Source organism: Pezoporus occidentalis, unplaced genomic scaffold (genome assembly GCF_034315485.1).
Source record: "Pezoporus occidentalis ecotype Australia unplaced genomic scaffold, CSIRO_AGI_Poc_V1 ctg25, whole genome shotgun sequence".
NCBI lineage: Eukaryota > Metazoa > Chordata > Aves > Psittaciformes > Psittacidae > Pezoporus > Pezoporus occidentalis.
Genome location: NW_026914394.1, coordinates 5,781,599 through 5,804,189, shown reverse-complemented (window position 1 = coordinate 5,804,189; position 22,591 = coordinate 5,781,599). Strand labels below are relative to the sequence as shown.

The following is a 22,591-nucleotide window of genomic DNA, read 5'->3' as shown; positions in this document are numbered from 1 at the left end:
ATTTATTTGGATAAGCTTAATCAGGAGAAAAGCATGTCTGAAAATCTGTTGTGTATCTGAAGAACTCATTGCAAAAAGAATCCAAATAGAGCAGATGAAAAGAGCTCATCCTGCCAGACCCTTTATGGCAGAGGGAACTGGGCTTTTAACTCTTTTCTGAACCTCCCAGCAAAATCAAATAACAACCCTGATATGTACATTTACCCACACAACTCCTTGCCTCACCGACTGGTATTAAGTGTGTGCTTCTTGGATGGACACATGAGAGCAGTCACATCTGCACTGCAACAAAAGCCAGTGATGGCCATATAAAATCCACAGCTAGAGGCTGCTCTGTCTTTTGAGGGGGTTCATGCTGTTTTGAGAGAGTGGAAACATGACTCTAACTTTGTCCTTTGTCCTTATTCCTCCATCAACAGGAGGGAAATACAATAAAGTCTGCAGTTCTGCCCATCTCTGCCCTGTTTAGAGCATCTCTTTCTCCATACACCAACAGGGGAGAGCAACACGATGCCCAGTGAAGTGGCTGCGTTCACCTTGTTTGCTTATGTTGCCTTTTCTGTAGTTGTCATCTTCCCCTCCTTCGCAGTGTAAAACCTTTTTCTTGGCAGCAGAAGGACTAGGAAGAAAGGCAGAAAGGGGTTTCATCCACAGACAGGTATGAAACTGCAAAAGACCTGTGTAAATATAAATGGTAAGAGAGCCTACAGGTGAAGGAGCGAGATCAAACAGCAGCAGTGTAGGAGAGGATGTTCTGTTCTTTGGATGAATTCCCATGGGGAGAATATAACTTTTAGACAGCAAAAATAAATGGGGATCTTCATGTGTGCTGCGGTGCTAAACTGCTTCTAGCTACTGCCTGGGCATGCAGACAACCAAAGGAGAAAGGTGTGTCTGAGTGGAGGTAACAAGCCAAATGAAGAGCAAATCACCTCAAAACATACCCTGATCACGCTCCGGAGCCTGTACAGCTATAGATAACAGGACAGCCTTTCTATGCAAGACAGTGTTTGTCCGTTTGTTTGAGCATTTAAGCAATTTACCTAAAGAAGGCCTCTAATGCATGAATTTCAGTAGGATTTTACACAAAAGCAAAGAAGCTAAACTAATAAAAGGCAGCACATTGAAATTCATTTTAGAAAGACTTTGAAATAGGAAATAAGGACATAAAGGCAAGATGGAATTCCAGTTCCACTCTGCAACATTGTCTTAGAGATCACTACAAAGGGCCATTCAGCCTGAGATCACACTTGCGCTGGAGGAAGTCCTCTTTATGCGCTGTTAATTACTTCAACCATCTATAAAATTAATGGCTGAAGGAACCACATTTATAGAGATGAAATTTCAGATATTATTGGCATTTAACAGAATAGTCTTTGTTACTAATTACTCTATTTATGAACTGTTTGGAACAAAACAGGACCCACCCCAGGGAACCTGCTTTGATCCCACAAAAGCACCACAGACACGGATACACATCCTTCATTCAGCTTGATGCTGCACAACTGCACTGAGGGAGAGGCTTTTCACTGCACTTTGCAGTTGTCCTGAATCCTGCATTTTGTGCTCCTGCAAAGGAGGCAAGGGAGGATGCTCCATCCCTGGCAGTGTTCAAGGCCAGGTTGGACAGGACCTGGAGCACCCTGCTCTAGTGGAAGGTGTCTAGTGGAAGGGTTGGAATCGGATGAGCTTTAAGGTCCCTTCCAACCCAAACCATTCTATGATTCCTTGAAAATAATGGGAAGAAAACACAGCATCATCCATTTGTTTAGATCCTTGTCACCATATCCAGCCCCTGTTGCTCAGAAGTTCTGGGAGACAAGGTGGTAGTCTCATTGCACTTGGAGAAACTGAGGCATGGAATGGGACGAAGCACCCGACCCAAGGTCAAGGGGGATGTTTGTCCCCAGGGAGGAGACTGAGACTGAGTCTTGCAGTTTCCCCTGTGCTAAGGTCTGGCTCAGCTTCATCTTTTATAACACAAGCTTGGAGCAGATTGAGCAGAAAGCTTGTTTTCACTATCATCTCCCCTATGTGAATGCAGCATCACCCTCCTGTCCAATCCCAGCCAATGCTATTGGGTTAGGTGCTTGCCCCCTTCAGGTCCCCAGGGAGGTTACACACAGATTGAGGAGGAATCTGCAAACCCCATCCCACCATAGCTGCAGGCTGAGCCCCAAAACAAGCTCTCACCTTCCTCTGCAGTAGTGCTGAATGAGTACTGCACAGTATGTGATTTATGGCCCTCATTTCATCCTTCTTCCCTTCACATCAGTCTGAATGCAACACACAATTTCTCCTTTCGCCTCAGAGAGCTTTACCATGTAGTCATGTTCAGCCAAAGCATCCATGTTGTGTTTAGGTCTGGCCTGGTTTGGGGAAGCTGCCAAATTACTTCCAAACTATATATATGCCCCAACAGCTTTTAAACTTGGTTTCCAAATGTAGCTACGTGACCTTGAAATTAACATTGATCAGGCTTCCAAAGCAGTGAAATTAGCACTTGGATATTAGGAAGTTAACCCCAAATGGGCACAGATGAACTAAAATGACATGAAAAATGGGAATACCATGTATGCATGGTACATTCAGCACTGGTCACTGCATCAGCCCTGCTTCCATAAACCCTGTGTCAGCAAGACGAAGAGCAGAGAGCAAAATGAGTAATGCTTTAAGGGCCTGGTCCCTATAGCTGCATTTTGGGCCCACCACAGAAACCTCACACAGAGGCCACACAGTAAATAGCACTGTGCATCTTTTTACTCTGATATGAACTGCGTTATGTTATAGGGATCTGGGTGCAATTTAACCGCACGCTGTATGTGGTAGAAAACCTGGATAATCAGTGCACAGTGCTGTGCAGGAACACTGATTGCCTTTAATACCTGTAACGAAGGATAAAGCTGGCAAGGGCTGGGAGGGGACCTAAGAGCTGCTTTCCAGGCACTTAGGAACGTTTTGCTTCAGAGCCCAACCTGGGGTGGATTTGTGTTTCTGTGAGTAAATCCAGACCTGAATGTGGGTGTTCTGAGTAAAGCTTCACTGCTTTCAGCCACCAGCTCACGTCATCCCTAAGAAACGCTGCTTTCCTTTCCACGTGAAGTGTTCCTAGAGCACTGTCTACACTGAATTCATTACACTTCCACCTACAGAAAAGCATATATACACGAAGGCTGGAATTAGCTCCGCAGCTGGTGGTGCCTAAGAGATGGCCACATGCAGTCCTGGGGAGCCAAGTCAGTCCAGGGGTTAGGTCCTTGCATCTGCCACCCCTAAAATCAATAGCAGGTCATAGAATCATAGAATCATAAGATAGTTTGGGTTGGAAAGGACCTTAACATCATCCGATTCCAACCACCCTGCCATGGGCAGGAGCACCTCACACTAAACGATGTCACCTAAGGCTCTGTCCAACCTGACCTTGAACACCACCAGGGATGGAGCATTCACAACCTTCCTGGGCAACCCATGCCAGTGCTTCACCACCCTTACAGTAAAGAACTTCTTCCTTATATCCAATCTAAACTTCTAGCATTAACATTTTTGTAAGGCTAGGAGGGCAAAGGGATCCTGGTCTGAGGGCAGAAGGAGACATCCACCCAGGTGTTCTGATGTCCAGGATGTACATTACCAAAAGGCCTGGTCACCCACTCCTCTTTATAGAAACTTCCAGCTAAAAGGAGTAGAGAAAGATCCTCCTGGGGGCAAGGCAAAAACAAAACACTTTACATTTAGATCCCTTTCTTAAACCAAGAGAATTTCCTCCTGCTGGCCCGAAATCTTGAAAGTATTATGAACTTCTTCTGCTATCTCTTCCCCCATCCGTGATGTAGAAGTAAATCTTCTTCTTCCTTAAATCTCTCTCCCTCTTGACTCATCTCATACATTCCTTCACTTGGAAACCCAGCCTCTCATCCGTTCCAGGCCTCTTTCCACGCCAGACTCTTTGGGAAGAATTTTCTTCTCTTAGTAAAAACCTGGATTTCTCTCTTCTCCTTGCTTTGCTTTCCCAGATCAAGCCCACACCTTCCTGTCGGATCTCTTAATTATCCTCCTGTTGCCACTCTCCGTGTACGTTCCCATTTCCCTTCTGTTGCATCCAGGTTTCCACCTGCCAGATTCCCATTTCGGACAAGTTTATTTAGACTCGTTTTACTCTTTACCCATATTATCCTTCCTCTTCTCTTTTGGCTGATCTCACAAACCACCCATCTCTTTCATAGCAAACACAGGCAGGTGTTTCACATGTTTTACATAAAGCTGTGTGCATGTGCTTGTGTTTGTATGAACAGAGATGTAATAACAAGCCAAAACGTGTGTTTCCAAGCCAGAGCAAAAGCATGATGATAAATTTCCCCTTTTCACATCCACTCAACAGTGACTCCACTTAAAGAGTAATAATTTAGGGAGAAAATGCATAAACAGACTCATTTTTCTTCTCATATGATGGGCAAAATGGGGAAACACAATTCCTCCCTTCCTCGTTTGGGCACAAAATGCCATGGAGAAACGTGACCCACACACCAACTTTGACTGAGAACCACTGAGGTGAATGACAGCTTCCCTAACGCCTTCCCATGGCCCTAGGTCCCACCCTGAATGCTTGGACCTAACCCTGCAGTGTCCAGGTGCCTTTGGAGACCTCTTGGCTCTCCTCACTGGGGACAGGACCCAAGAGGCCAGGTAACTTGCTCTCCAACCTGCTTGCAAACCCCACTCCAGAGAAGTCTCTGCTGCATCCTAAGCACCAAGATTCATTTTTGGACAGAGATTACAAACGGTTTGCTTGAAATCAGCAGGTAAAATCAGTTGTCATTCATCATTTTGAACAGCACACAAGGCTTTAAAACAGCAGTCACAGGAAAGAGTAATTAAAGACATCAGTATATATGGGAACTGGGATAGAATACAACTTTGGGATTTGCCAAAGACAGATATTCATTTCATCTGGCTTCTTTGCTAGAGATTTCCTAGAGGACACACAGTGAATCCAATTGATCTGGACTTCAGTAAAGTATGTCATACAGGGCCACATGGAAAATGGCTCTTTATAGGAAAAAAATGGGAATTTGCACAAGATCTAAAAAGTGCAGAAAGTGATGATTTGTATGACAGGAAGCGCATTATGTGAAAAGGAAATTCTTTGGCTAAAGGGAATTACTCATGGAGCTCTTCAGTGTTGGGTCTTAGGAATCCTGCCCTGTCTTCTCATTAATGACCATGGCACGTAATGTAAGAAGTGCACTGACGAGTCTTGCTGATGACCCCAATTTCAGAGATCCTCGAAACAGGGAGAACAAGGAACTGGATAAGAAGTCACAGAGAATGCACAGAATTTGTGCTGCAAGGCATGAGGCAATGCATCACTGTAACCTCCCTGAAGTGGAAAGACCTGGGAGCACTGAATAACACTTCCAGTAGACAGAGGGAAGTGATAACACCATCGTACTGGAGTGTTGTGCCCACTTGTACATAAGGAAGGTAAATTCACAAGGTACCATAGGAAAGACCGGGATTAGTGGAAGAGGGAAGCACTGTCAGGAGCAGAAACAGGCAGAGAATTGCCTACTTACAAGGAGAGTGAGGACACCCCTTGACTGCACTCATCATGCTTCTCCAGTGACAGGAAAAGAGAGAATAAGCTAAAACCCAGCATTAGAGCACAGGGATATGAATGGGCTGAGAGGAAATCTGGGCTAGAAATTAGAAGGCTCAGTGGCAGCTTCGCTCAATGCACGCACAGGCAAAAATCCTGATTTCAGGATGGAGCTTGCATGGTTAGCGAACGTGTGTGGGATTTCATGGTCTAAGATAGCAGCCGCCTGGGCTGCTGACTGCTCTGCAACAGCTCAGTACTCAATCTAACTTCAATATGGAAGTTACTCCAAATGAAATGTTTTGCCTTTGCTTTCTTAATTGTCTCTTCTTCTAGACAGACCTCCATAAGAGAGGAAAGGCCCCTCTCCATGTGTGAAACCAACTGAATATTGCACTTCTTGAGTCCCACACCCATAATGACCAAGACATTAAAACAACCAGGCAAGTCACTGAGGCAGAGGAAACAGTAGTAAGCCACAATTGCTCTTCCTGCATAATGAGAGCTGACTGATTTTTGTGCCCCAAATCAAATGTGGTTTAAATGAAACAATAGGCTTAAAGTACATTGGCCAGAAAACCTTGCAGAGCCTCATGCTCTGCTTTGGAATCCCAGACTGTTTTGGGGTGGAAGGGAGCTTAAAAGCTCATGCAGTTCCAACCCCCCTGCCACAGGCAGGGACACCTTCCACTAGAGGAGCTTGCTCCAAGCCCCTGTGTCCAGCCTGGCCTTGAACACTGCCAGGGATAGGGCAGCCACAGCTTCTCTGGGCACCCTGTGCCAGTGCCTCAGCACTCAAACAATAAGGCAAAAGCTCTAACAGGCTGCTAAACTCAATGATACTTGTTTTGGTCATCAGCCCATCAGTGAAGGAGCAGAATCTCCTCCCACTGATACCAGCTGTATAATGGTCACCTGAACCCAGGCATCACCTGCATACTCTCTGTTAGAGATGCCCCATGCTTCAAAGGTGAGAAGCAGCTCTGGGTAGGACATGCAGCATGTGGCCAGGATGAGCAGCCTGGGAAGCGGAAGGTGTTGCAGGCCTGGTTTCTAAGATGTCCTGCTTTCTAAAATGCCCTGGTGTCTGAAACGGTTCATGAGAGGTGCCAACAACAAGAACACGTTGAGGCTCCATGTCTGCAGGCAGGCAGCTGTCCAAACAGCCAGGTGAGCATCAGTAAGTGACAGCAAACATAAGGTACCCCTCAAAAGCCATACAGTACAGTAACACTAGCAAGATGTTCAAATCAAAAGTGAGTGGTGTTGTGAAAGGAGGTGGTAAGAAGCCAAAACAGGGTGAGGTTTCTACATACGGAAGAAGTCCAAATCCCCATCTTTCCATGCTTTGACTTCTTAGAGGGAAACAGACTTTTTCTTCTGCTTGTAAAGAAGAAATATTCCCTGCAGTGAACACAGCCTAAATATCCCAGCATCCTGTTGTTGTATTCAGTCCAGGAAGTGAAACCAAGGCTCTGGGTCCATAATTGAGGCCACATGGACATCCCCACGCTCGTGCTGAAATGTTCTGGCTTCACCAGCCCAGCCAGGCTCCAGGTGAGAGCTGAGCTGAGGTACCTGAGCTCCTGCAGACTCCTTATCTGAGGGCCCCATCTGCAAAACTGGGGTAATCATCCGGCTCTCATCTCATCAGCGCAGAGGATGTGTCTTCTAGATGAACATGCAAGAGGGCCCTGGTTTTGGCTAAGATAACTGAGTGCTACAGTTATACATGTAATAGAAATACAATTATATATATAAAATAGAAAAGATGGTCATATTATAGACATTATTACAATCAAGAATCAGTGGCTCTTCTCCTGAAAAGTCCCAGCACTTCGAGTTTTTCATGGTTTTGGTTTTGGAACAGACTAATCACTTTCACATCATAAACAAATAATGGGTTTAATAGATTCCACATTTGTGGAACATTTACAGCTAACATGTAGCAAAGCTCTTGTCCTCCCTAGGCTTTCTTTCCCTTTTTTTTTTCTTCTTTTTTTTTTGCTGAAATAGCAAAATATATTCTGTAGTAAATTAAGTGCGATTCATGTGGCACGTTGTAGGAACACACTGTGGATGTGGCCTATGAAACAAGCTTTGTTAGAATTCTGTAGCCCTTATGTTCCAGTTTCGTGCTTACAATTCTCAATCTGTTTCTGCTGCAATTCCATGTAAGGAACAACAGGGGAGCCTTTCTCTGTCTCATGTAACACCTTTGAATCCCTATCAATGCAACCAACAGATGGGGAGGAGTCGGATGCTGCCCCGCCATCCACACGGGCCGTGCGCTTCCACCCCGCTCGAGGGCAGAGTAAGCGAGAGCAGGAGCCAACCCTCTTAAAGCATGTATAATCTTTCACAGGAGAGTTCAAATCCTGATGAACCCTCTGGGATCATAAATTAATGTCTGCTTTCCCGGGCTACCCTGCCTTTTTCCCTGTTGTGCCCATATCCATCCTGGTCACAGGCAGCATCTGCCAAGCGTGCAGGAGGCAGTGATAATCCTCCAGTGGGATGAAGCCTGGGGATGCTGGAATTGTTCAAGGCCAGGATGGAGCAAGCTGCTCTAATGGAAGGTGTCCCTGCCCGTGGCAGAGGGGTGGAAATGGATGAGCTTTAAGGTCCCTTCCATCCCAAACCATTCTATGGTTCTATGAACTCCTGGGACTGAAGTGGCTTCACCCCGTACAAGCTCAGTTCTCCCACTGAACAACCTTACTACTATTTTTGTTGTATTCACTATATCTGCATCTGTCTGAAAAGCCACCTCTCTGCAGAAAGGCTCAGCTTATAGCAACTCAGCCCAAAAGAAAGCCTCTGGTGCATGATTTTCCTTATCAAGCCCAGAAATTCCAGCTACGGAACCTCTGCTGGTAAAAACCCACTCCAGTCCTTTGAGTCGTAGGTGTCTAACATAAACCATACTGGCCTGAGAGGCCCGGAGAAAGGTGGTGGAGACAAGATTAATGGTTTCAACTGGGAGTGAAATCCAGTAATTAAGTAGTGACCCATGACACTGGAGAAGCAGTAACAGTTTGTTGACCACAAGAATGATTGCTCTGAGCGCCTTCTTAATGTTGTAAATGTGAAAATGATTTACAGCACAACCAACAGGGGAAAGAAAAGCGCACTCGCGAGCAGACACGATTGACGTTAGTAATTGTTCCTGACTGCACACATATGTGGAGGTAAGAAAGTAGAAATCCTTTTGGTGCGTAGCATGGTAGCAATATATCAAAACTGCTAACAGCAAAGGGCTCAAACTCCTTGAGCTGAGATGATTAAAAAGAGTACAAACACCATTCATAACACTGAAACAAACAAGAAGCATGAAAGGGAGGAAGGCTTTGCTTTTCAGTAGGGCTTGTTTGCCTCGGATCTGGAGCTGTGAGCGCGTCAGGGCCTTGCAGACAGAGTTAAAAACAAATGATTGCTATTCGGTATCTGTCAGTGCTGCTCTGCTCCTGAAGAAGAAGTGGAAAGGCTCTCAGGGGATTTCAGCAGCATCTGAAAGCATGAGTCATGTCAGATTTAGCAACAATGAGATCTAAGTGGAAGTCAACTGAGAACTGGCAAAGAGAGAAGGACACGATGCTTGTCCTCCAGTGAACTTCACTCACACAGGGGATGGTGAAGTTCAGCCTTGCAGTGGCACCTTTATGGTCCTGAGAGAAGATGTGAGCATCAGCATATCCCAGCTTCCTCTTTGCTTGTAGATGAGGAAGACAATCAAGCCTTCTTCCCCTTGGCCTCAGGGGAAGTTCATCCAGGCAGGGATGGTCTCCTCCAGCACAAGCCAGGGTCTGACAGTCTCAACCGAGCAAGATTCTTTTTCATCCCATTACTTTATGCTGCTACCGGGGGAAAGAAAGAGGGTTTGCGCTGCCCAGGTGTAAAGAGATCTGCTCTGTGCTGGTTTGGAAAGATTCCTTTTTTGGTCAGAGAAATGGATCTGCAGACTTTGGTAAAATGGTGATGTTTCATCCTTTGTGAACAGGAGGAGGACTGGAGAACAGCCTCATTTCCAGCCACTGTTTTGCTACCTGAACCCCAGGTTTGCTTTTCCTCTTGTGGCTGATCCTGGGTCAAGGCAAAGAAGCTTTCTGAATAGAGTGGGGCTATTCAGTGCACCCCAGGGAGACACATCACACCCAGGCACTTCCAGCCACCAGCCCTTGAAATGGCTCACCCAGATTACATGCAGAAAGAGACCTCACCGCATTTGGGTTGAAAACCATCTGCAAAGACCCCAAAAACTGTCACTGTTCAGACTTGAGGTTTTATGCAGCCTTTAGCCAGGTCATCAAGACCAACATCAGCTGATGACAAATGCACAGTGATTAAAGGAAACAGGGTCTCTGACCCAGCCAGCTGCCACAGGATCACCGAACTATAGAATGGTTAAGGGTTGGAAAGGACCTTAAGATCACTTAGTGCCTTGCAGTGCTGAGACCCCCTTCCCCTGCATGTCAACCTGAAAGGCAGTGGATTGCCGCTCAGCAGCCCCAGCCCAAAGCTGCTCTTCTCCCTTCTCCAAAAAGAAGATGTAGAAGGAGCAGGGGTCATAATAAAGCTGAGCAGAATAAAGAGCATGGCCTTCTTTCAAATGGAATTATTTTCATGCTTGGCTTTTTCAGCATCACTTAAGCCTCCAGTTCTACCATCTCCTGTTAAAAGCTGGTAGATTTTGTTGTGTTTTTTAATATGGTCATAACCCTATTTTATATAGAAGGGAAAATGCTGGCTCCCCGTGGCTTTCATGTATGTTCATACTGGTGTAATTCAAACAATATGATGACTCAACTTGACGTCGTTTCCTGGCTGCACTGGCGCTTGTGGTAATCGAGAGCTTCAACTTTATTGGGGCGCCTGACGGAGCAGCAGCAAACACCACAGAGAGCCCTAATGAAGGCCAGCAGTGGACAGGCTGCCCACCTCAGCCCAGCAAGGACACTTCTTACCCCGGGTAGGCGTCATCTGGCCACGTGAGCACCCAAAAAGCTGTCACCTCCACCCGTGCAAAGGGCCGTGCACAGAGACCGAAAAGAAGCCAACCCCACTCCCATCGCAACATGCAAGAAGAAAGTAGAGGTATGAAGCATCTGTGCTACTACCCTGGAAGTTGGCCTTGTGCCACCCCAAATCCATTGTGAATTCTCCTCTTAATAATAATTCTCAGAGCATGAGACGAGTCAGTGTTTTGTTCCAATGAGGACAAGAAGCATTCACAGCCTGGTTTGAATTACAACTAGAGGAGGAAGGACAACCAAAACTTGAAGAATTAAGGTTGAGGACAAAGAGGTGAATAAAAAGTGGTGTCTTGGAAGTGCAGGACATCGGTGTGCCATTGCATTTGTGCGTGTTTCCAGCAGGAAGCATCTTAACACAAGCACATGTCTTGGTGTCTGGTACATGCACATCCCTGTACATGAACACATCTAAGAGGCAGGGCTGGTAGCACAACCTATTATTAAGCTTGCCAAACATTTCCAATTATAAAGCCCTGTTTTCAATTGCTAATAACTTTATTAAACTTAAACCACTTGGGCTGCAGTTTTCCACGCCAAGTGTCTGCCTTGGGATGAATTTTTTGTTATGCCTTCTTTTCTTGTTCAGCCACCAGCCAAAAAGAGGTTCAATTGTTTCAGACAAGATGGGTAGGGAAAATACTGGGGCTTGTAATGCAAAAAACCCTACCAACCTTGTCTTGCAAAGGTCTATATCCCTCCTGCTTTAGAGAAGGGGCTGGAAATCTGCAAGTAGTGATGAATTTTGTCAAATTTGCAGAGAAAAACTGGCCTGAAAACTCTTTTTATATTCAAGCAATACATCTTACATCTCTGCGACTCCATGTTTCCTGGGCACGCTTTTAGCCTTTTGCTCTCATGGCATTGGAAGAACCATTTGGGATCACTCTGTCACAGCCCATCTGCACTCAGAGAGAGGCAGAGAATATGGTTTCCTTTCAAACCAACTCTACTATCACCATCATCCTTCCCTTCCCAAAGGTGGCTGTCTTTGCTCCAACCGAGCACCCCATCTCCATATTCCACACGCTGCATTTGTCAATCCCAACAAGGAATGCAAAACAAGGCACAGGGTATATAGCCCTTCCTTATAAATCCCATGTGATGGCAAAGATGTGTCTTTGCCCTTTCCTCCCCCCATGCAGCAGTACCTTTAGGATCCCTGGAGTTTGCCCACTTATTAATACCGCTAACATTCACATCTGTTTCGGATTGGTTTCTGTGGATGGGATTTAATAACAAATATGTTCTCCATTAATGCTAGCCTTGCTGTGCCTACGTTCACTAACAGGCTTACGTACTTTCTGATCAGATCAGATGTTCTCTGTGGTTTGGTTGTCAGGTTTTCTGTTGGGTGACTTTCTTCTAGCAAATCAGGTCTGAAATGTAAAACATGCAGAAGGTAGCATGGAGCCACCAGCACCAGAAGGTTCAGAGAAGAAACAAAGCCAGACAGAAAACCCACAGCCCCACTCCTCCTGGATTGACAGACTCCTGGCCTGATACATGGCTATGCCAGAACAGCCTTTGCTGCCTCATGGGAGGTCCACATTCCCCTTGGCATTGCACTCCCCTCGAGATGTTAGACATGTGGCAAATGACACTTCTGTATGAACTTAAGGTCCTTTCCAACCCTAACCCTTCTATGATTCTATGGTTCTATGTCTGGGAATAAGAGAGGGATCCAATGGCATTCATCCAGGCAGGTGTGTGAGGATTTCAGCTTGACACGACTATAGGCAGAGGGTGCAGAGTTCTCAGTAGCTGTGTTTCTTAAAAGGTGAAAGAATCACTGAAATAATCCAGATCTAAATCCTTTACCATCCACAGAAAAAATCTAGAACAATGCCTACAGTTCACACAGGGTATTAAAAATGGAGATGCTGCAAAAAGCCCAGGAAAGGAGGAAAACTGATCTTGTTATGGCTTTTCAGGTGATGCTTCCCATGCACAGGTCTGGAAAGAGCTGGACGGAGAAGTGGTAAATGCCCCATCCCTGTCAGTGTTCAAGGCCAGGCTGGACAGAGCCTTGGGTACTATGGTCCAGTGTGAGGTGTTCCTGCCCATGGCAGGAGGTTGGAACTGGATGATCTTAAGGTCCTTTCCAACCCAAACCATTCTATGATTCTATGACACAATGTGATGGTTGCTGGCATCAGACAGGGGGCTGGAACATGAGGTTTAGCCTTGAGTCAGTATAGCTCAGGAATATTCAAGACACAAAATAAGCAAGATATGGGAAAATCAGGAGCCCTACAGTGGGGCCAGAAGCTGGTACATATGAAGTGGCAGTGCAAACACAGTGGCTTCCAGCAAGGCAGACATGCTCTTAGCAACGAAGAATAATACATCAGTGGGCCGAAGGACAGATACAGACACAGGTGCTACCACACTACAGCAAGGATAAAATGCTAAAGCTCATTCGGCGTTCTGGGGAAAAACATCTGTTTTTTCCCATGCTGTATTAAAATGACAAATTGTGGTTGTTTTGAGAGACATCACCGACAATCCCTTTCCCACAGACAATCCCATGTAATTGCTGAGAAGATAAACTTTCAACCAGGCAGAAAAAGTCCAGAAACATGTATTATGAAGAGAAAAACCCACTGCCTTTTGAAGCAAATCATCTACCCAATACCTGTCATTGCAGCAAGGGACACACAACCCCCACCACAGTAGCAGCACAGTTCAGACAGAGGCAAAGCCATCAGCTCCCACCTCATACATTCAAGAGGCCCAGAGGAAAACCCACAGCAGGTTAAGACACTGTAATACATAGAATCACAGAACAGTTAGGGCTGGAAAGAACCTTAAGATCATCCAGTTCCAACCACCCTGCCATGGGCAGGGACACTTCACACTAAACCATGTCACCCAAGGCTCTGTCCAACCTGGCGTTGAACACTGCCAGGGATGGAGCATTCACAGCTTCCTTGGGCAACCCATTCCAGTGCCTCACCACCCTTACAGTAAAGAACTTCTTCCTTATATCCAATCTAAACTTCCCCTGTTTAAGTTTTAACCCGTTACCCCTTGTCCTGTCACTACAATCCCTAATGAAGAGTCCCTCCCCAGCACCCCTATAGCTCCTCTTCAGATACTGGAAGGCTGCTATGAGGTCTCCACGCAGCCTTCTCTTCTCCACGCTGAACAGCCCCAACTTCCTCAGCCTGTCTTCATATGGGAGGTGCTCCAGTCCCCTGATCATCCTCGTGGCCTCCTCTGGACTTGTTCCAACAGTTCCATGTCCTTTTCATGTTGAGGACACCAGAACTGCACACAATACTGCAGGTGAGGTCTCACAAGAGCAGAGTAGAGGGGCAGGATCGCCTCCTTCGACCTGCTGGTCACACTCCCTTCGATGCAGCCCAGGATACGGTTGCTTTCTGGTCTGTGAGTGCGCACTGAAGCCGGCTCATGTTCATTTTCTCATCAACCAACGCCCCCAAGTCCTTCTCCGCAGGGCTGCTCTGAATCTCTTCTCTGCCCAACCTGTAGCTGTGCCTGGGATTGCTCCGACCCAGGTGTAGGACCTTGCACTTGGCATGGTTAAACTTCATGAGGTTGGCATCAGCCCACCTCACAAGTGTGTCAAGGTCCCTTCCCTCCAGGGTATCAACCGAACCACACAGCTTGGTGTCATCGGCAAACTTGCTGAGGGTGCACTCAACTCCACTGTCTGAAAGAGATGTTTTCTGTTTCTTTCTTCAGTTCAAAAGCTGTTCTGTCCCCAGACAAGGTGTGCTCAGTGATCCAGAAGGATCATGGAAGATGACAGCTCCAGTGATCTCACAAAACATGGCTGGTGAACACGCATTTCTGCTTTGCTTTTTAAGCAGCTAATTCAGGCTGTGGGTCAGAGCTTGCACACCTGTTGGAGTTGCTCAGCTTGTGGGTAACCCAACTGATGGAACTAGAGTTTCTTGGATAAGTTCCTTGCTTTTCTAGACTCATATCTACACAGGCAAAAGCAAACAGACCCAGATTTTCCCCTTCTCACCTTCTGAGTTGACCAAACACAAGCCAAGACTAATCCAGAACTCTTACAGCCATCATACCTTGGATGCTGCCTCAGCTGACCATCCCTGGCCAGACCTGGCTATGGACAGGTTCACTTTCCCTGGGTGAAGTTGTGCTGATCCTCTATTTCACTGTTCCAAAGGGTATAACTGGGAATCAGGGAGAGCTGCTGTTCCCCTGCAGATATTACAGCTGGAGACCTTGCACGGTGCAAGGTGGAGACCAGCAGAGACTGAAACAAGCTCTGCAATGAGAAGCCAGCACTGAGGGCCCCGGTGCTGACCAGCATGATGTGCACGGATGCTCCCACCAAAGCCATGCGCCCTACAATCCACAGAGCAACTCACGAAGAGCATCCCATCGGGGTTGCTGCAGACAGAAGAATGCGTATGACCACCACGAGGGAGACTTTAACCCAGCTCCCTCATCCTTCAAATGCCAGGTGGGAGGTTTGACCTTGGGCAGCAGATCCAGGGCCCGTCCCATGGCGCAGACACACATGTGCACATGCAGAAGAAGATGAAGTGCTTTTGCCCCTGACCCCAAGCGAAATGGCAAGCCCCAATCGTGCGGGGTATTCCAATGGCCACTTAGTGTTTGTAAGCTGTCCTCTGGGTAGGATTTCCAGGCGCACAGAGTCGTATCTTTCACACCTTCTGAGCAGGGCTATAAATTACAGCGAGAGTCCCTGTCACTTGAGCCCCAGCACTCCGTACTCCTGGCGCCTGCTGGGTTGTTGTTGTTGTTACAGCTACAGCTCTAAATGGGGAGCGGGTGATGTATGGCTGGGAAGGGACTTCTCCAAGTGCTCAGCGAAGCAGTCACAAATAGGAAGATACTGCAGTTTCCTACAATATTTAGCATTATATAGGCCCTCAGCAGTGCCACACTTTACTTCTTCATTTCTAGCATCCCCCTTTGAGAGCTCTACCCCACTTCATCATCATAAACATGTCAACAATCAGTCCCCGTGGAGGGCTCTGCTGTTTGTTCTTTGGCTCACATGGAGAAAGCATGTCCCTGCTCCAGCCCCCAGCACACATTTCTCTATGCTCAAAGGGGCCGGAGTTGGAACGCTGCCATCCTGTGGCTCCCGGACCTTGATATTTAAGGCAAAAAAAAGAAAGGAAGAAGAAAGCAAAAGCAAGGAACATGAACTTGATAAATACGATCAGCTGCCGGGAACGTGCCTGAAGCCTCCTGCTGCTGCTGTTGACATCAGAAAGCTGCGGAGTCTGGGAGATGGGAGGAAGTTTCATTGTCTTGCTCCTACCAGGAGCACGCGATTGCCGCTCCAGCTGCCTGGTGCTACCCGGCGCGTCTCTGTCACCGGGATAACAGGACATCAGTTCTCACCTCCTGCGCCCGCTGCCTCTCCCAGAGCCTCGGAAGGACTTTTTCATGGAAAACAGCTCCAGTGTGACATCTTCCCAGACTAATCCTTTATTACACCTGAAGCTTTCCCATTATCCACCTGACAGCTCTGTGTTCTGCAAGGGCTGCCAACGGGGCCCAATCCCAGGGTGCATCTGAGCACTGGGAGAGGTACCACTTGGGTTGTGTGTTTATGCTTTTTCTTGGGTGGCTCTAGGCAATCAGCTGGGCAGCCCCGGTTGAAAGCTATTCCATGTTTTAGGAAGAAAGAGGATCCAAACTGCTGTCAGCTGGCTTCAAGTCCATGTTTCCCTGTCCGAGCTTAGCAAGGAAGTTCAGGCTTCCTTCAACTCCACTAACGCAGCAACTTGGTCAGTCAAAGGCGCAGGAGTGAACTTCATTAAAAGTGATGGAGAAGAAAGCAAGCCCATTCTAGTTAATAGATATATGATCTCAATGTGAATTCAAGTATTTGAGTTAGAAGAGACGAAAACTCCTTTGGGATAAATGGAATCTGAAGCATTTTAGCAGGGGCATGATGAATAATTTCACAGTGACAAGTCTCGAATATATGTGATGAAGCCAGAAATACCTGAGAAGATCCTACACAAATGCCTTTTCAGACCTTTGTCATCCTTCTGTTTTCTTCCAGTGTGCAATGCTCCCTCAATCTTTCAGGTCCATGGCATTAGGTATGGTACAGGAGGGAACTGTTTTGCTCCATACAGGGAGCTTAGGCCCCCTGAAAGGGGCTGGCTGGACAGTTATGAAGATGTAAGCACTCTGTATATACCCTGAACAAACTTCCCTAGTGCTTTGCTATAAAATATGGTGCAATGCTTGGCTGGATGAAGCATGGTGAAAGAGCTCAGGCTTCATGGCTCATTTAGCCTGGGACTTCTCTTCAGGGACAGCCAACAAGAGCACTGATTTTGATCGCTTTCTTCTGCTGTGGAAAAAGTTATTCTGGGGTTGGAGCTGAGACTGGCTCCTTTTACAGGGCTTTTAAGAGGCTTCAAAGTGGTCACCTGGAGAAGACAGCTTCCAAATCTGTCCCACTCCAAGCCAGCCAAATCCTTTCTCACATGAACTTACGGCAGTAATGCATTTGGGAAAGAAAAACACCCATTCAGGCATGGGGTTTAAGAACTGTTTGTCATTCGGCTACGACTGCAAGGCAACATCTCCTCCTCCCAAGTTTCTAACCCTTTTGTAAGAAATGTTCAGATCTCTCTTCAAAGTAAAATGATATTTTTTTTTTAATAAAATAGGGATTTTTCTTCTAAAAACCCCCTTCCATTTGGCAGAAACAAGACAGTTCCTCATAAACACCACGGGGTTTTAATGACTGGAGCCCTCTTGGTGTTCATTTGCCCAAGCAGCCCTGGTGTAGGAACATTAGGGGCACTCAGGTGTGAAGGTGCTGAGAGACCTGTAAAGCATTTGGATCAAGAAACAGAAAGAAAACACAAAATGAAACCTTCCTGAATAACTGAAGGGTTTCTTCTCTTCCAAAATCACTGGAGAATCTTTATTCCAAATTCCTCCTCCTCCCTCATTATCCCAGAGACAGATTTAAACAGCACTCTGCTTTGCAAAAGAGTTGTGAAGAGCCCTAGAGCCAGCCAACGGAGATAAAAGGCCACAGCTGAGTGTTTGTGTAAAGACAACAGTTGCACCATGGGTGACAGATATTTTGTTATATTGGCCCACCACACCACACAGATCTGTAAATGGAACGATGATGGCTTTGTGCAACCTATCACTGCTCTTCCCTGCATCAAGAAAGCTCTGGGGAGACCTTAGAGCAGCTTTCCAATAACTTAAGGGGGCCTACAAGGAATCTGGAGAGGGGCTTTTTACAAGGGCCTGTAGGGACAGGACAAGGGGGAATGGCTTTAAACCAAACGAGGGGAGATTGAGATGAGCTCTTAAATAGAAGTTCTTCCCTGTGAGGGTGCTGAGGCGCTGGCACAGGGTGCCCAGAGAAGCTGTGGCTGCCCCATCCCTGGCAGTGTTCAAGGCCAGGTTGGACACAGGGGCTTGAAGCAAGCTGCTCTAGTGGAAGGTGTCCCTGCCCGTGGCAGGGGTTGGAACTGGATGAGGATTAAGTTCCCTTCCAACCAAAACCATCCTGTGATTCTGTGATCTGTGGCGCACAGGGCTCCCCATGTAGGTCACCCTGCTATCTGGGATGGTCAGGACAACAAAAGGCACAGACACCTTTGCTTTGAGCATACAGCCTCTCCCTCCTACTGTCAGGCTCCATTTGTATCAAAGAGTGGAATATGTCCCTGTGCTGGTTCATATCACAGGTGCACAAACCTGGCCCTTCATAAGTGCATTACTTATGACCCCTCCGTGCACAGCAGCCCCATTCAGGGAACGTGACAGCTCTCAGCACACTTTAATCCCTGTCACGCAACTCAGCAGCTGCCCTAAATCCCTGTGAGTGATCTCCTGCAGGACAACCCCTTGCACCTGAGCACACACCTGGTGCAGAGCATAGACTCATAGGACCGTCGAATGAAGAAAAGACCTTTTAAGATCACCAAGACCAGCCATTATGTTAGGTTGCAGGGAGGCACCTGCAGTTTTGCATATGCCCCTGCAGGAGCCCTGTACCTAGTCCCTAAATCCTCTCCTGCAGTTCCTGAAACAGCCTTTCCTATCATTATGAGGCTGAAAAGAAAATAAACTTTCATGACCATTTTTATTATCCCGTTTAAGAACTGTTTACCACCTGTTTCATTTCCATGTTAAAACATGACATTCATTTGGACCCAGGCTCACCTAACCCCTCCTTTTGTCATCGAATTGCTGTACTCAGATCGACTAAGACAGACTTATTATTCCTACATAAATCTGCTTCCCTCTCCATGCTGGCCATGGCTTTTGGCAAAGAGGTTTAAGAGGGGAGCTTGGAGGAAATGAATGATATTTTTCATCCTAGAGAAACAAATGCCAAAAGTCAGTTTTGCAAAGATAATACAGCTTCAACTGACTCATGTGTTTGTCGAGATGCTGTGACCCTGCAGAGCCCCGGTGAAAGGAAGAAGCTGTGATTTCAAACTGCATAAACTGTTGATCTTTTGCATTGTTCGGACTTTTGCAATCAGATCTCTGCTCCAGTTAATAAAACGAAGGCAGTTACTCAAGAGGTTTTATATTCAGGGCAGTGAGCAGACCAGCTCTTGGAGACACCAGCCAACTGCCTCTAGTAAAGCCCAGTTGAATGCAATCACATGCAGCTGCTCTCCTCTGTCTCTGTGCAGCATTCCTCCTAAAGTGGTTCTCCCTCACTTAATCCCATCATTAAACCTGAAAACCAGATCCCATTGTTTTAATTCACCTGGCAGCAGCTCACCCTGCTTTAATTGCATACCACTACAAATTGATATGAGAAAGGGAACCCAAACCCCATCTCAAAGCTGTCAGCAGAAACACAGTGTTCAACAGCCCTGTTTGACACACAACTCTGTGTTACACCTATGAGCTTCCAGGCCTTAACTAAGCACAACACTGTAAGGATTTAAGGTCTCGCTAGTAAAAGCTCTATTTACTCCCTGGGAAGTCACATACAGGGTATTATTTTAGTGGTCTGTCAACACAAAGCTTCAATCTGAGTGGGGTTGTGCCATCCCCAGGCAGATATATTAATGAATCACTCCAACAGAAGCCGTAGCATCCTAATGCAAGCATCCTTTAAAACAAGAAAAGCAATCAGAATTCAATGTAAACCGCAAAACCAGCAAGTGGATATATTGTTAGGAGGTTTTGATTAAAGCTTTTGAAATTAAAAGGATCAGACTGAGGATCAGAGAAACATACCGCAAAATCATCAAAAGAAGATGAGGAGCAGATTTTGTAGCCCTTGCTCTTGAGGGAGATAAATCAGTGCTTTCTATTTTATGGAGGGAAGGGGTTGCAAAGCTTGGCCTTTGCTGCACAGAACATGTTCTTAACTGATCTTGAGCCCCTGAAGCCAATTAGTCCTTTGGTGTTTCCGTACAAGGAGTCTCTGACAGGAGAGAGGCTTCTTGCTTGTCACTTGGCTGGATGTGTCAGGGTGACTTTAAGCACAGCACCAGCAAGGTAACAAACAGGCAGACGTTGCAGCTCATCCACCTCTAATTCCTGGAAGCAGAGAAAGCCTTTTACAAAGCATCAAGTGAGAGAATTGCTTATATTGCCTGAAGGGTACAGCTTAATGCTTTAATGTCATAAAACTCCTTGCACTGCATTTCTCACAGAGTACAAGCAGGGTGCCATATCCTGTTTTTTACAGGAAAACTTCAGCATCAACATCAATTTTTGTTTCCAGCCACACCAAAACTGAGGGAAGATCATCAGCCCGTAGCCACCTCAACGTGGCCAAACCCTCATCCACCCCGAACCCCTACTGAAACCCCATTCTATTTCTTCACCAAACCATGTGTTTCTAACATAATTTTGCCTAAAATCTAGTCCTTCCTTGGATGTATAAAAGCTGAGCATTGGATATAGACTTTGCATCTAAGTCTGTATGTGCACAATCAGAGCTGAATGCAGAGCAATGTAACTGCCCTGTAGCAGCGATTCCAGCACGGCTTGTGCAGCGAAACCAGATAAAAAGAGATGCTAAACCCAGATGCTAGTTTACAGATAGGCTTTCAGTTCATTTACAGTAAACTTCTCATTTTTTAGGCTACCCAAAAGCCACAGAAATGAATCCCCTTTTGCACTATGCCTCTGCTAAAGTGAACCCTGCTTAAACACAGGCTTGGAGAAACCACCTGAATTCTTCTCTATTGGCTGCACGTTTCCAAGTCACGTTTATAAGTGACAGAGCAAAACAAAGCAAAACCAAACCAAAAAGAGGTTCTCTGCTGAGAATTTATGTGGCAAGCTTTGCCCCGCAGTGTGGTTTTATAGCCTGGTTATAAAGCCTTGGAAACAGAAGGGGATAGAATGGAAATACTGACAGATCCTTACCTAGAATATGGCAAATGAGCACACCATAAAAATGACTAATTACAGATACTGTAAACCCCAGCTTAGCTCTCGGGCCCAGCTTCTGGGCTGGAGGGGGGAGATGCAGACAGTGATAACAGAGGGCTCAGCTTCTGCTCCTGTTGGCTTTGCCTACATAGACAGGAACTTCTAGTTTTGACCCTTCATTAGTGGCCATGACCACAACAGGAAACACTTACAATGTTGTGACCTTAGTGGCAAGAAAGGTGTTTGCAGGTTACCTGGCTTGAAAAAAACCCTGCCCTTATTTACTGCCTGCAACAAGTGTCTGGCATATGTCCACCCATAAAGTCCCAAGCAAGTTTCACCTTATTAAACCCCACCTTTCTACTTCAGATGGACTTGAGGATGTCTTAGACCATACACCAAACCCCCAGATTCCTCTAAGTGAAGAGGAAGGGAGCTCCTCAAAGGCTCTGAACAGCAAGGACAGGAAGACAAAGTGAGGAGCTGAGAGCTGCTGGATGGAGTCTGTCCACAAAAGGACACACAGGGATTAGGTGGTTATTGCACTGGGATTGGCCCTACTAAAACAAAAGAGACCAAAACTATATGGAGACTTGATAACACTGAGCACCATGCATCAGCAGGGGGAAGGTAATTTGGCTGCCCACGTGGAGAAGGCTAGTTATTGTGAACAGTAGTTTCTGCATGATTGCAGGGATGGTGCACACACTGTCATGTTGTGGAAGGGCTCTGCACAGCTATTGCCTGCTAAACTGGGAAACAACCTGAAAGCTGTTGTCCCTTGGGAGCTGCTCCTTTGCAAGTATTAAGGAAGACCCTTGCATCCTTTCCGCCCATGCTGCAGAAGCTGATGTCAGCTGGCAAAGTGGAAGGCAGCAGGCTGGGGGAGAGCTCAGAGAAGGACAACCTCCAGCATTCCCATTTCCTCCTGTTCTCCTCCCTTCTGCTGGGGAACCACCCCGCTTGGAAGTGATGCTACCTCCATTGTCCTCCAATGCTTCCATCACATGTATGCTGGGTGCTGCCTTCAGTGCTTGGCTGCGCTGGCCACAGATCCCTGCACACTGTCCCTCTAATGCTCCCCAGGGTCACAGTGAGCTGATCTCTCAGCTGTATCCATTAGGAAACCTAAGTGGAGCCAGTCAACTTTACAAGAGATGGTTGAATTGTTCTTGCACCAGAGGGGCCCGCTATCACAATAAAGGCCTCAGCAACAACAAGGGACAAACCCTGGCCATGGACACCCCGAAGGCCTAAAGATAAAGGGTTGGATTACACAAAGCAGCTTCTCATTATCCACTCCTTGATACTGGTTGGGAACCTTGTTTTGAAGGAATCCCTTAATTAGGTTTTACAGTGCATAGGTTAGGCATTTTCCAGCAACAGCTTTATTGTAATGGGTTGCACATGTTCTCATACTGTACACTGAAATGAAACTTAGCTACAGGGCATTTCCTTCCGTTGCTCTTGCAGGGGAGCAGCTTTAACCTCTTTGCAGACACAAAGCCATATTTCACTCCTGAGAGGCCACAGCAGTTCCCCACTCCCCATCACTTGGGGTCATTTCAACCCTTTAACTGTGCCATGAACT

At 46.5% G+C, this 22,591-nt stretch overlaps 1 long non-coding RNA gene across 1 annotated transcript in view; it reads right to left on the bottom strand.

Moving 5' to 3' along the window:
• LOC134165914 (uncharacterized) overlaps positions 1-22,591 on the bottom strand; it is a 99,500-nt gene that overhangs the window by 76,682 nt on the left and 227 nt on the right. The gene's annotated exons all lie outside the window — the stretch shown is intronic.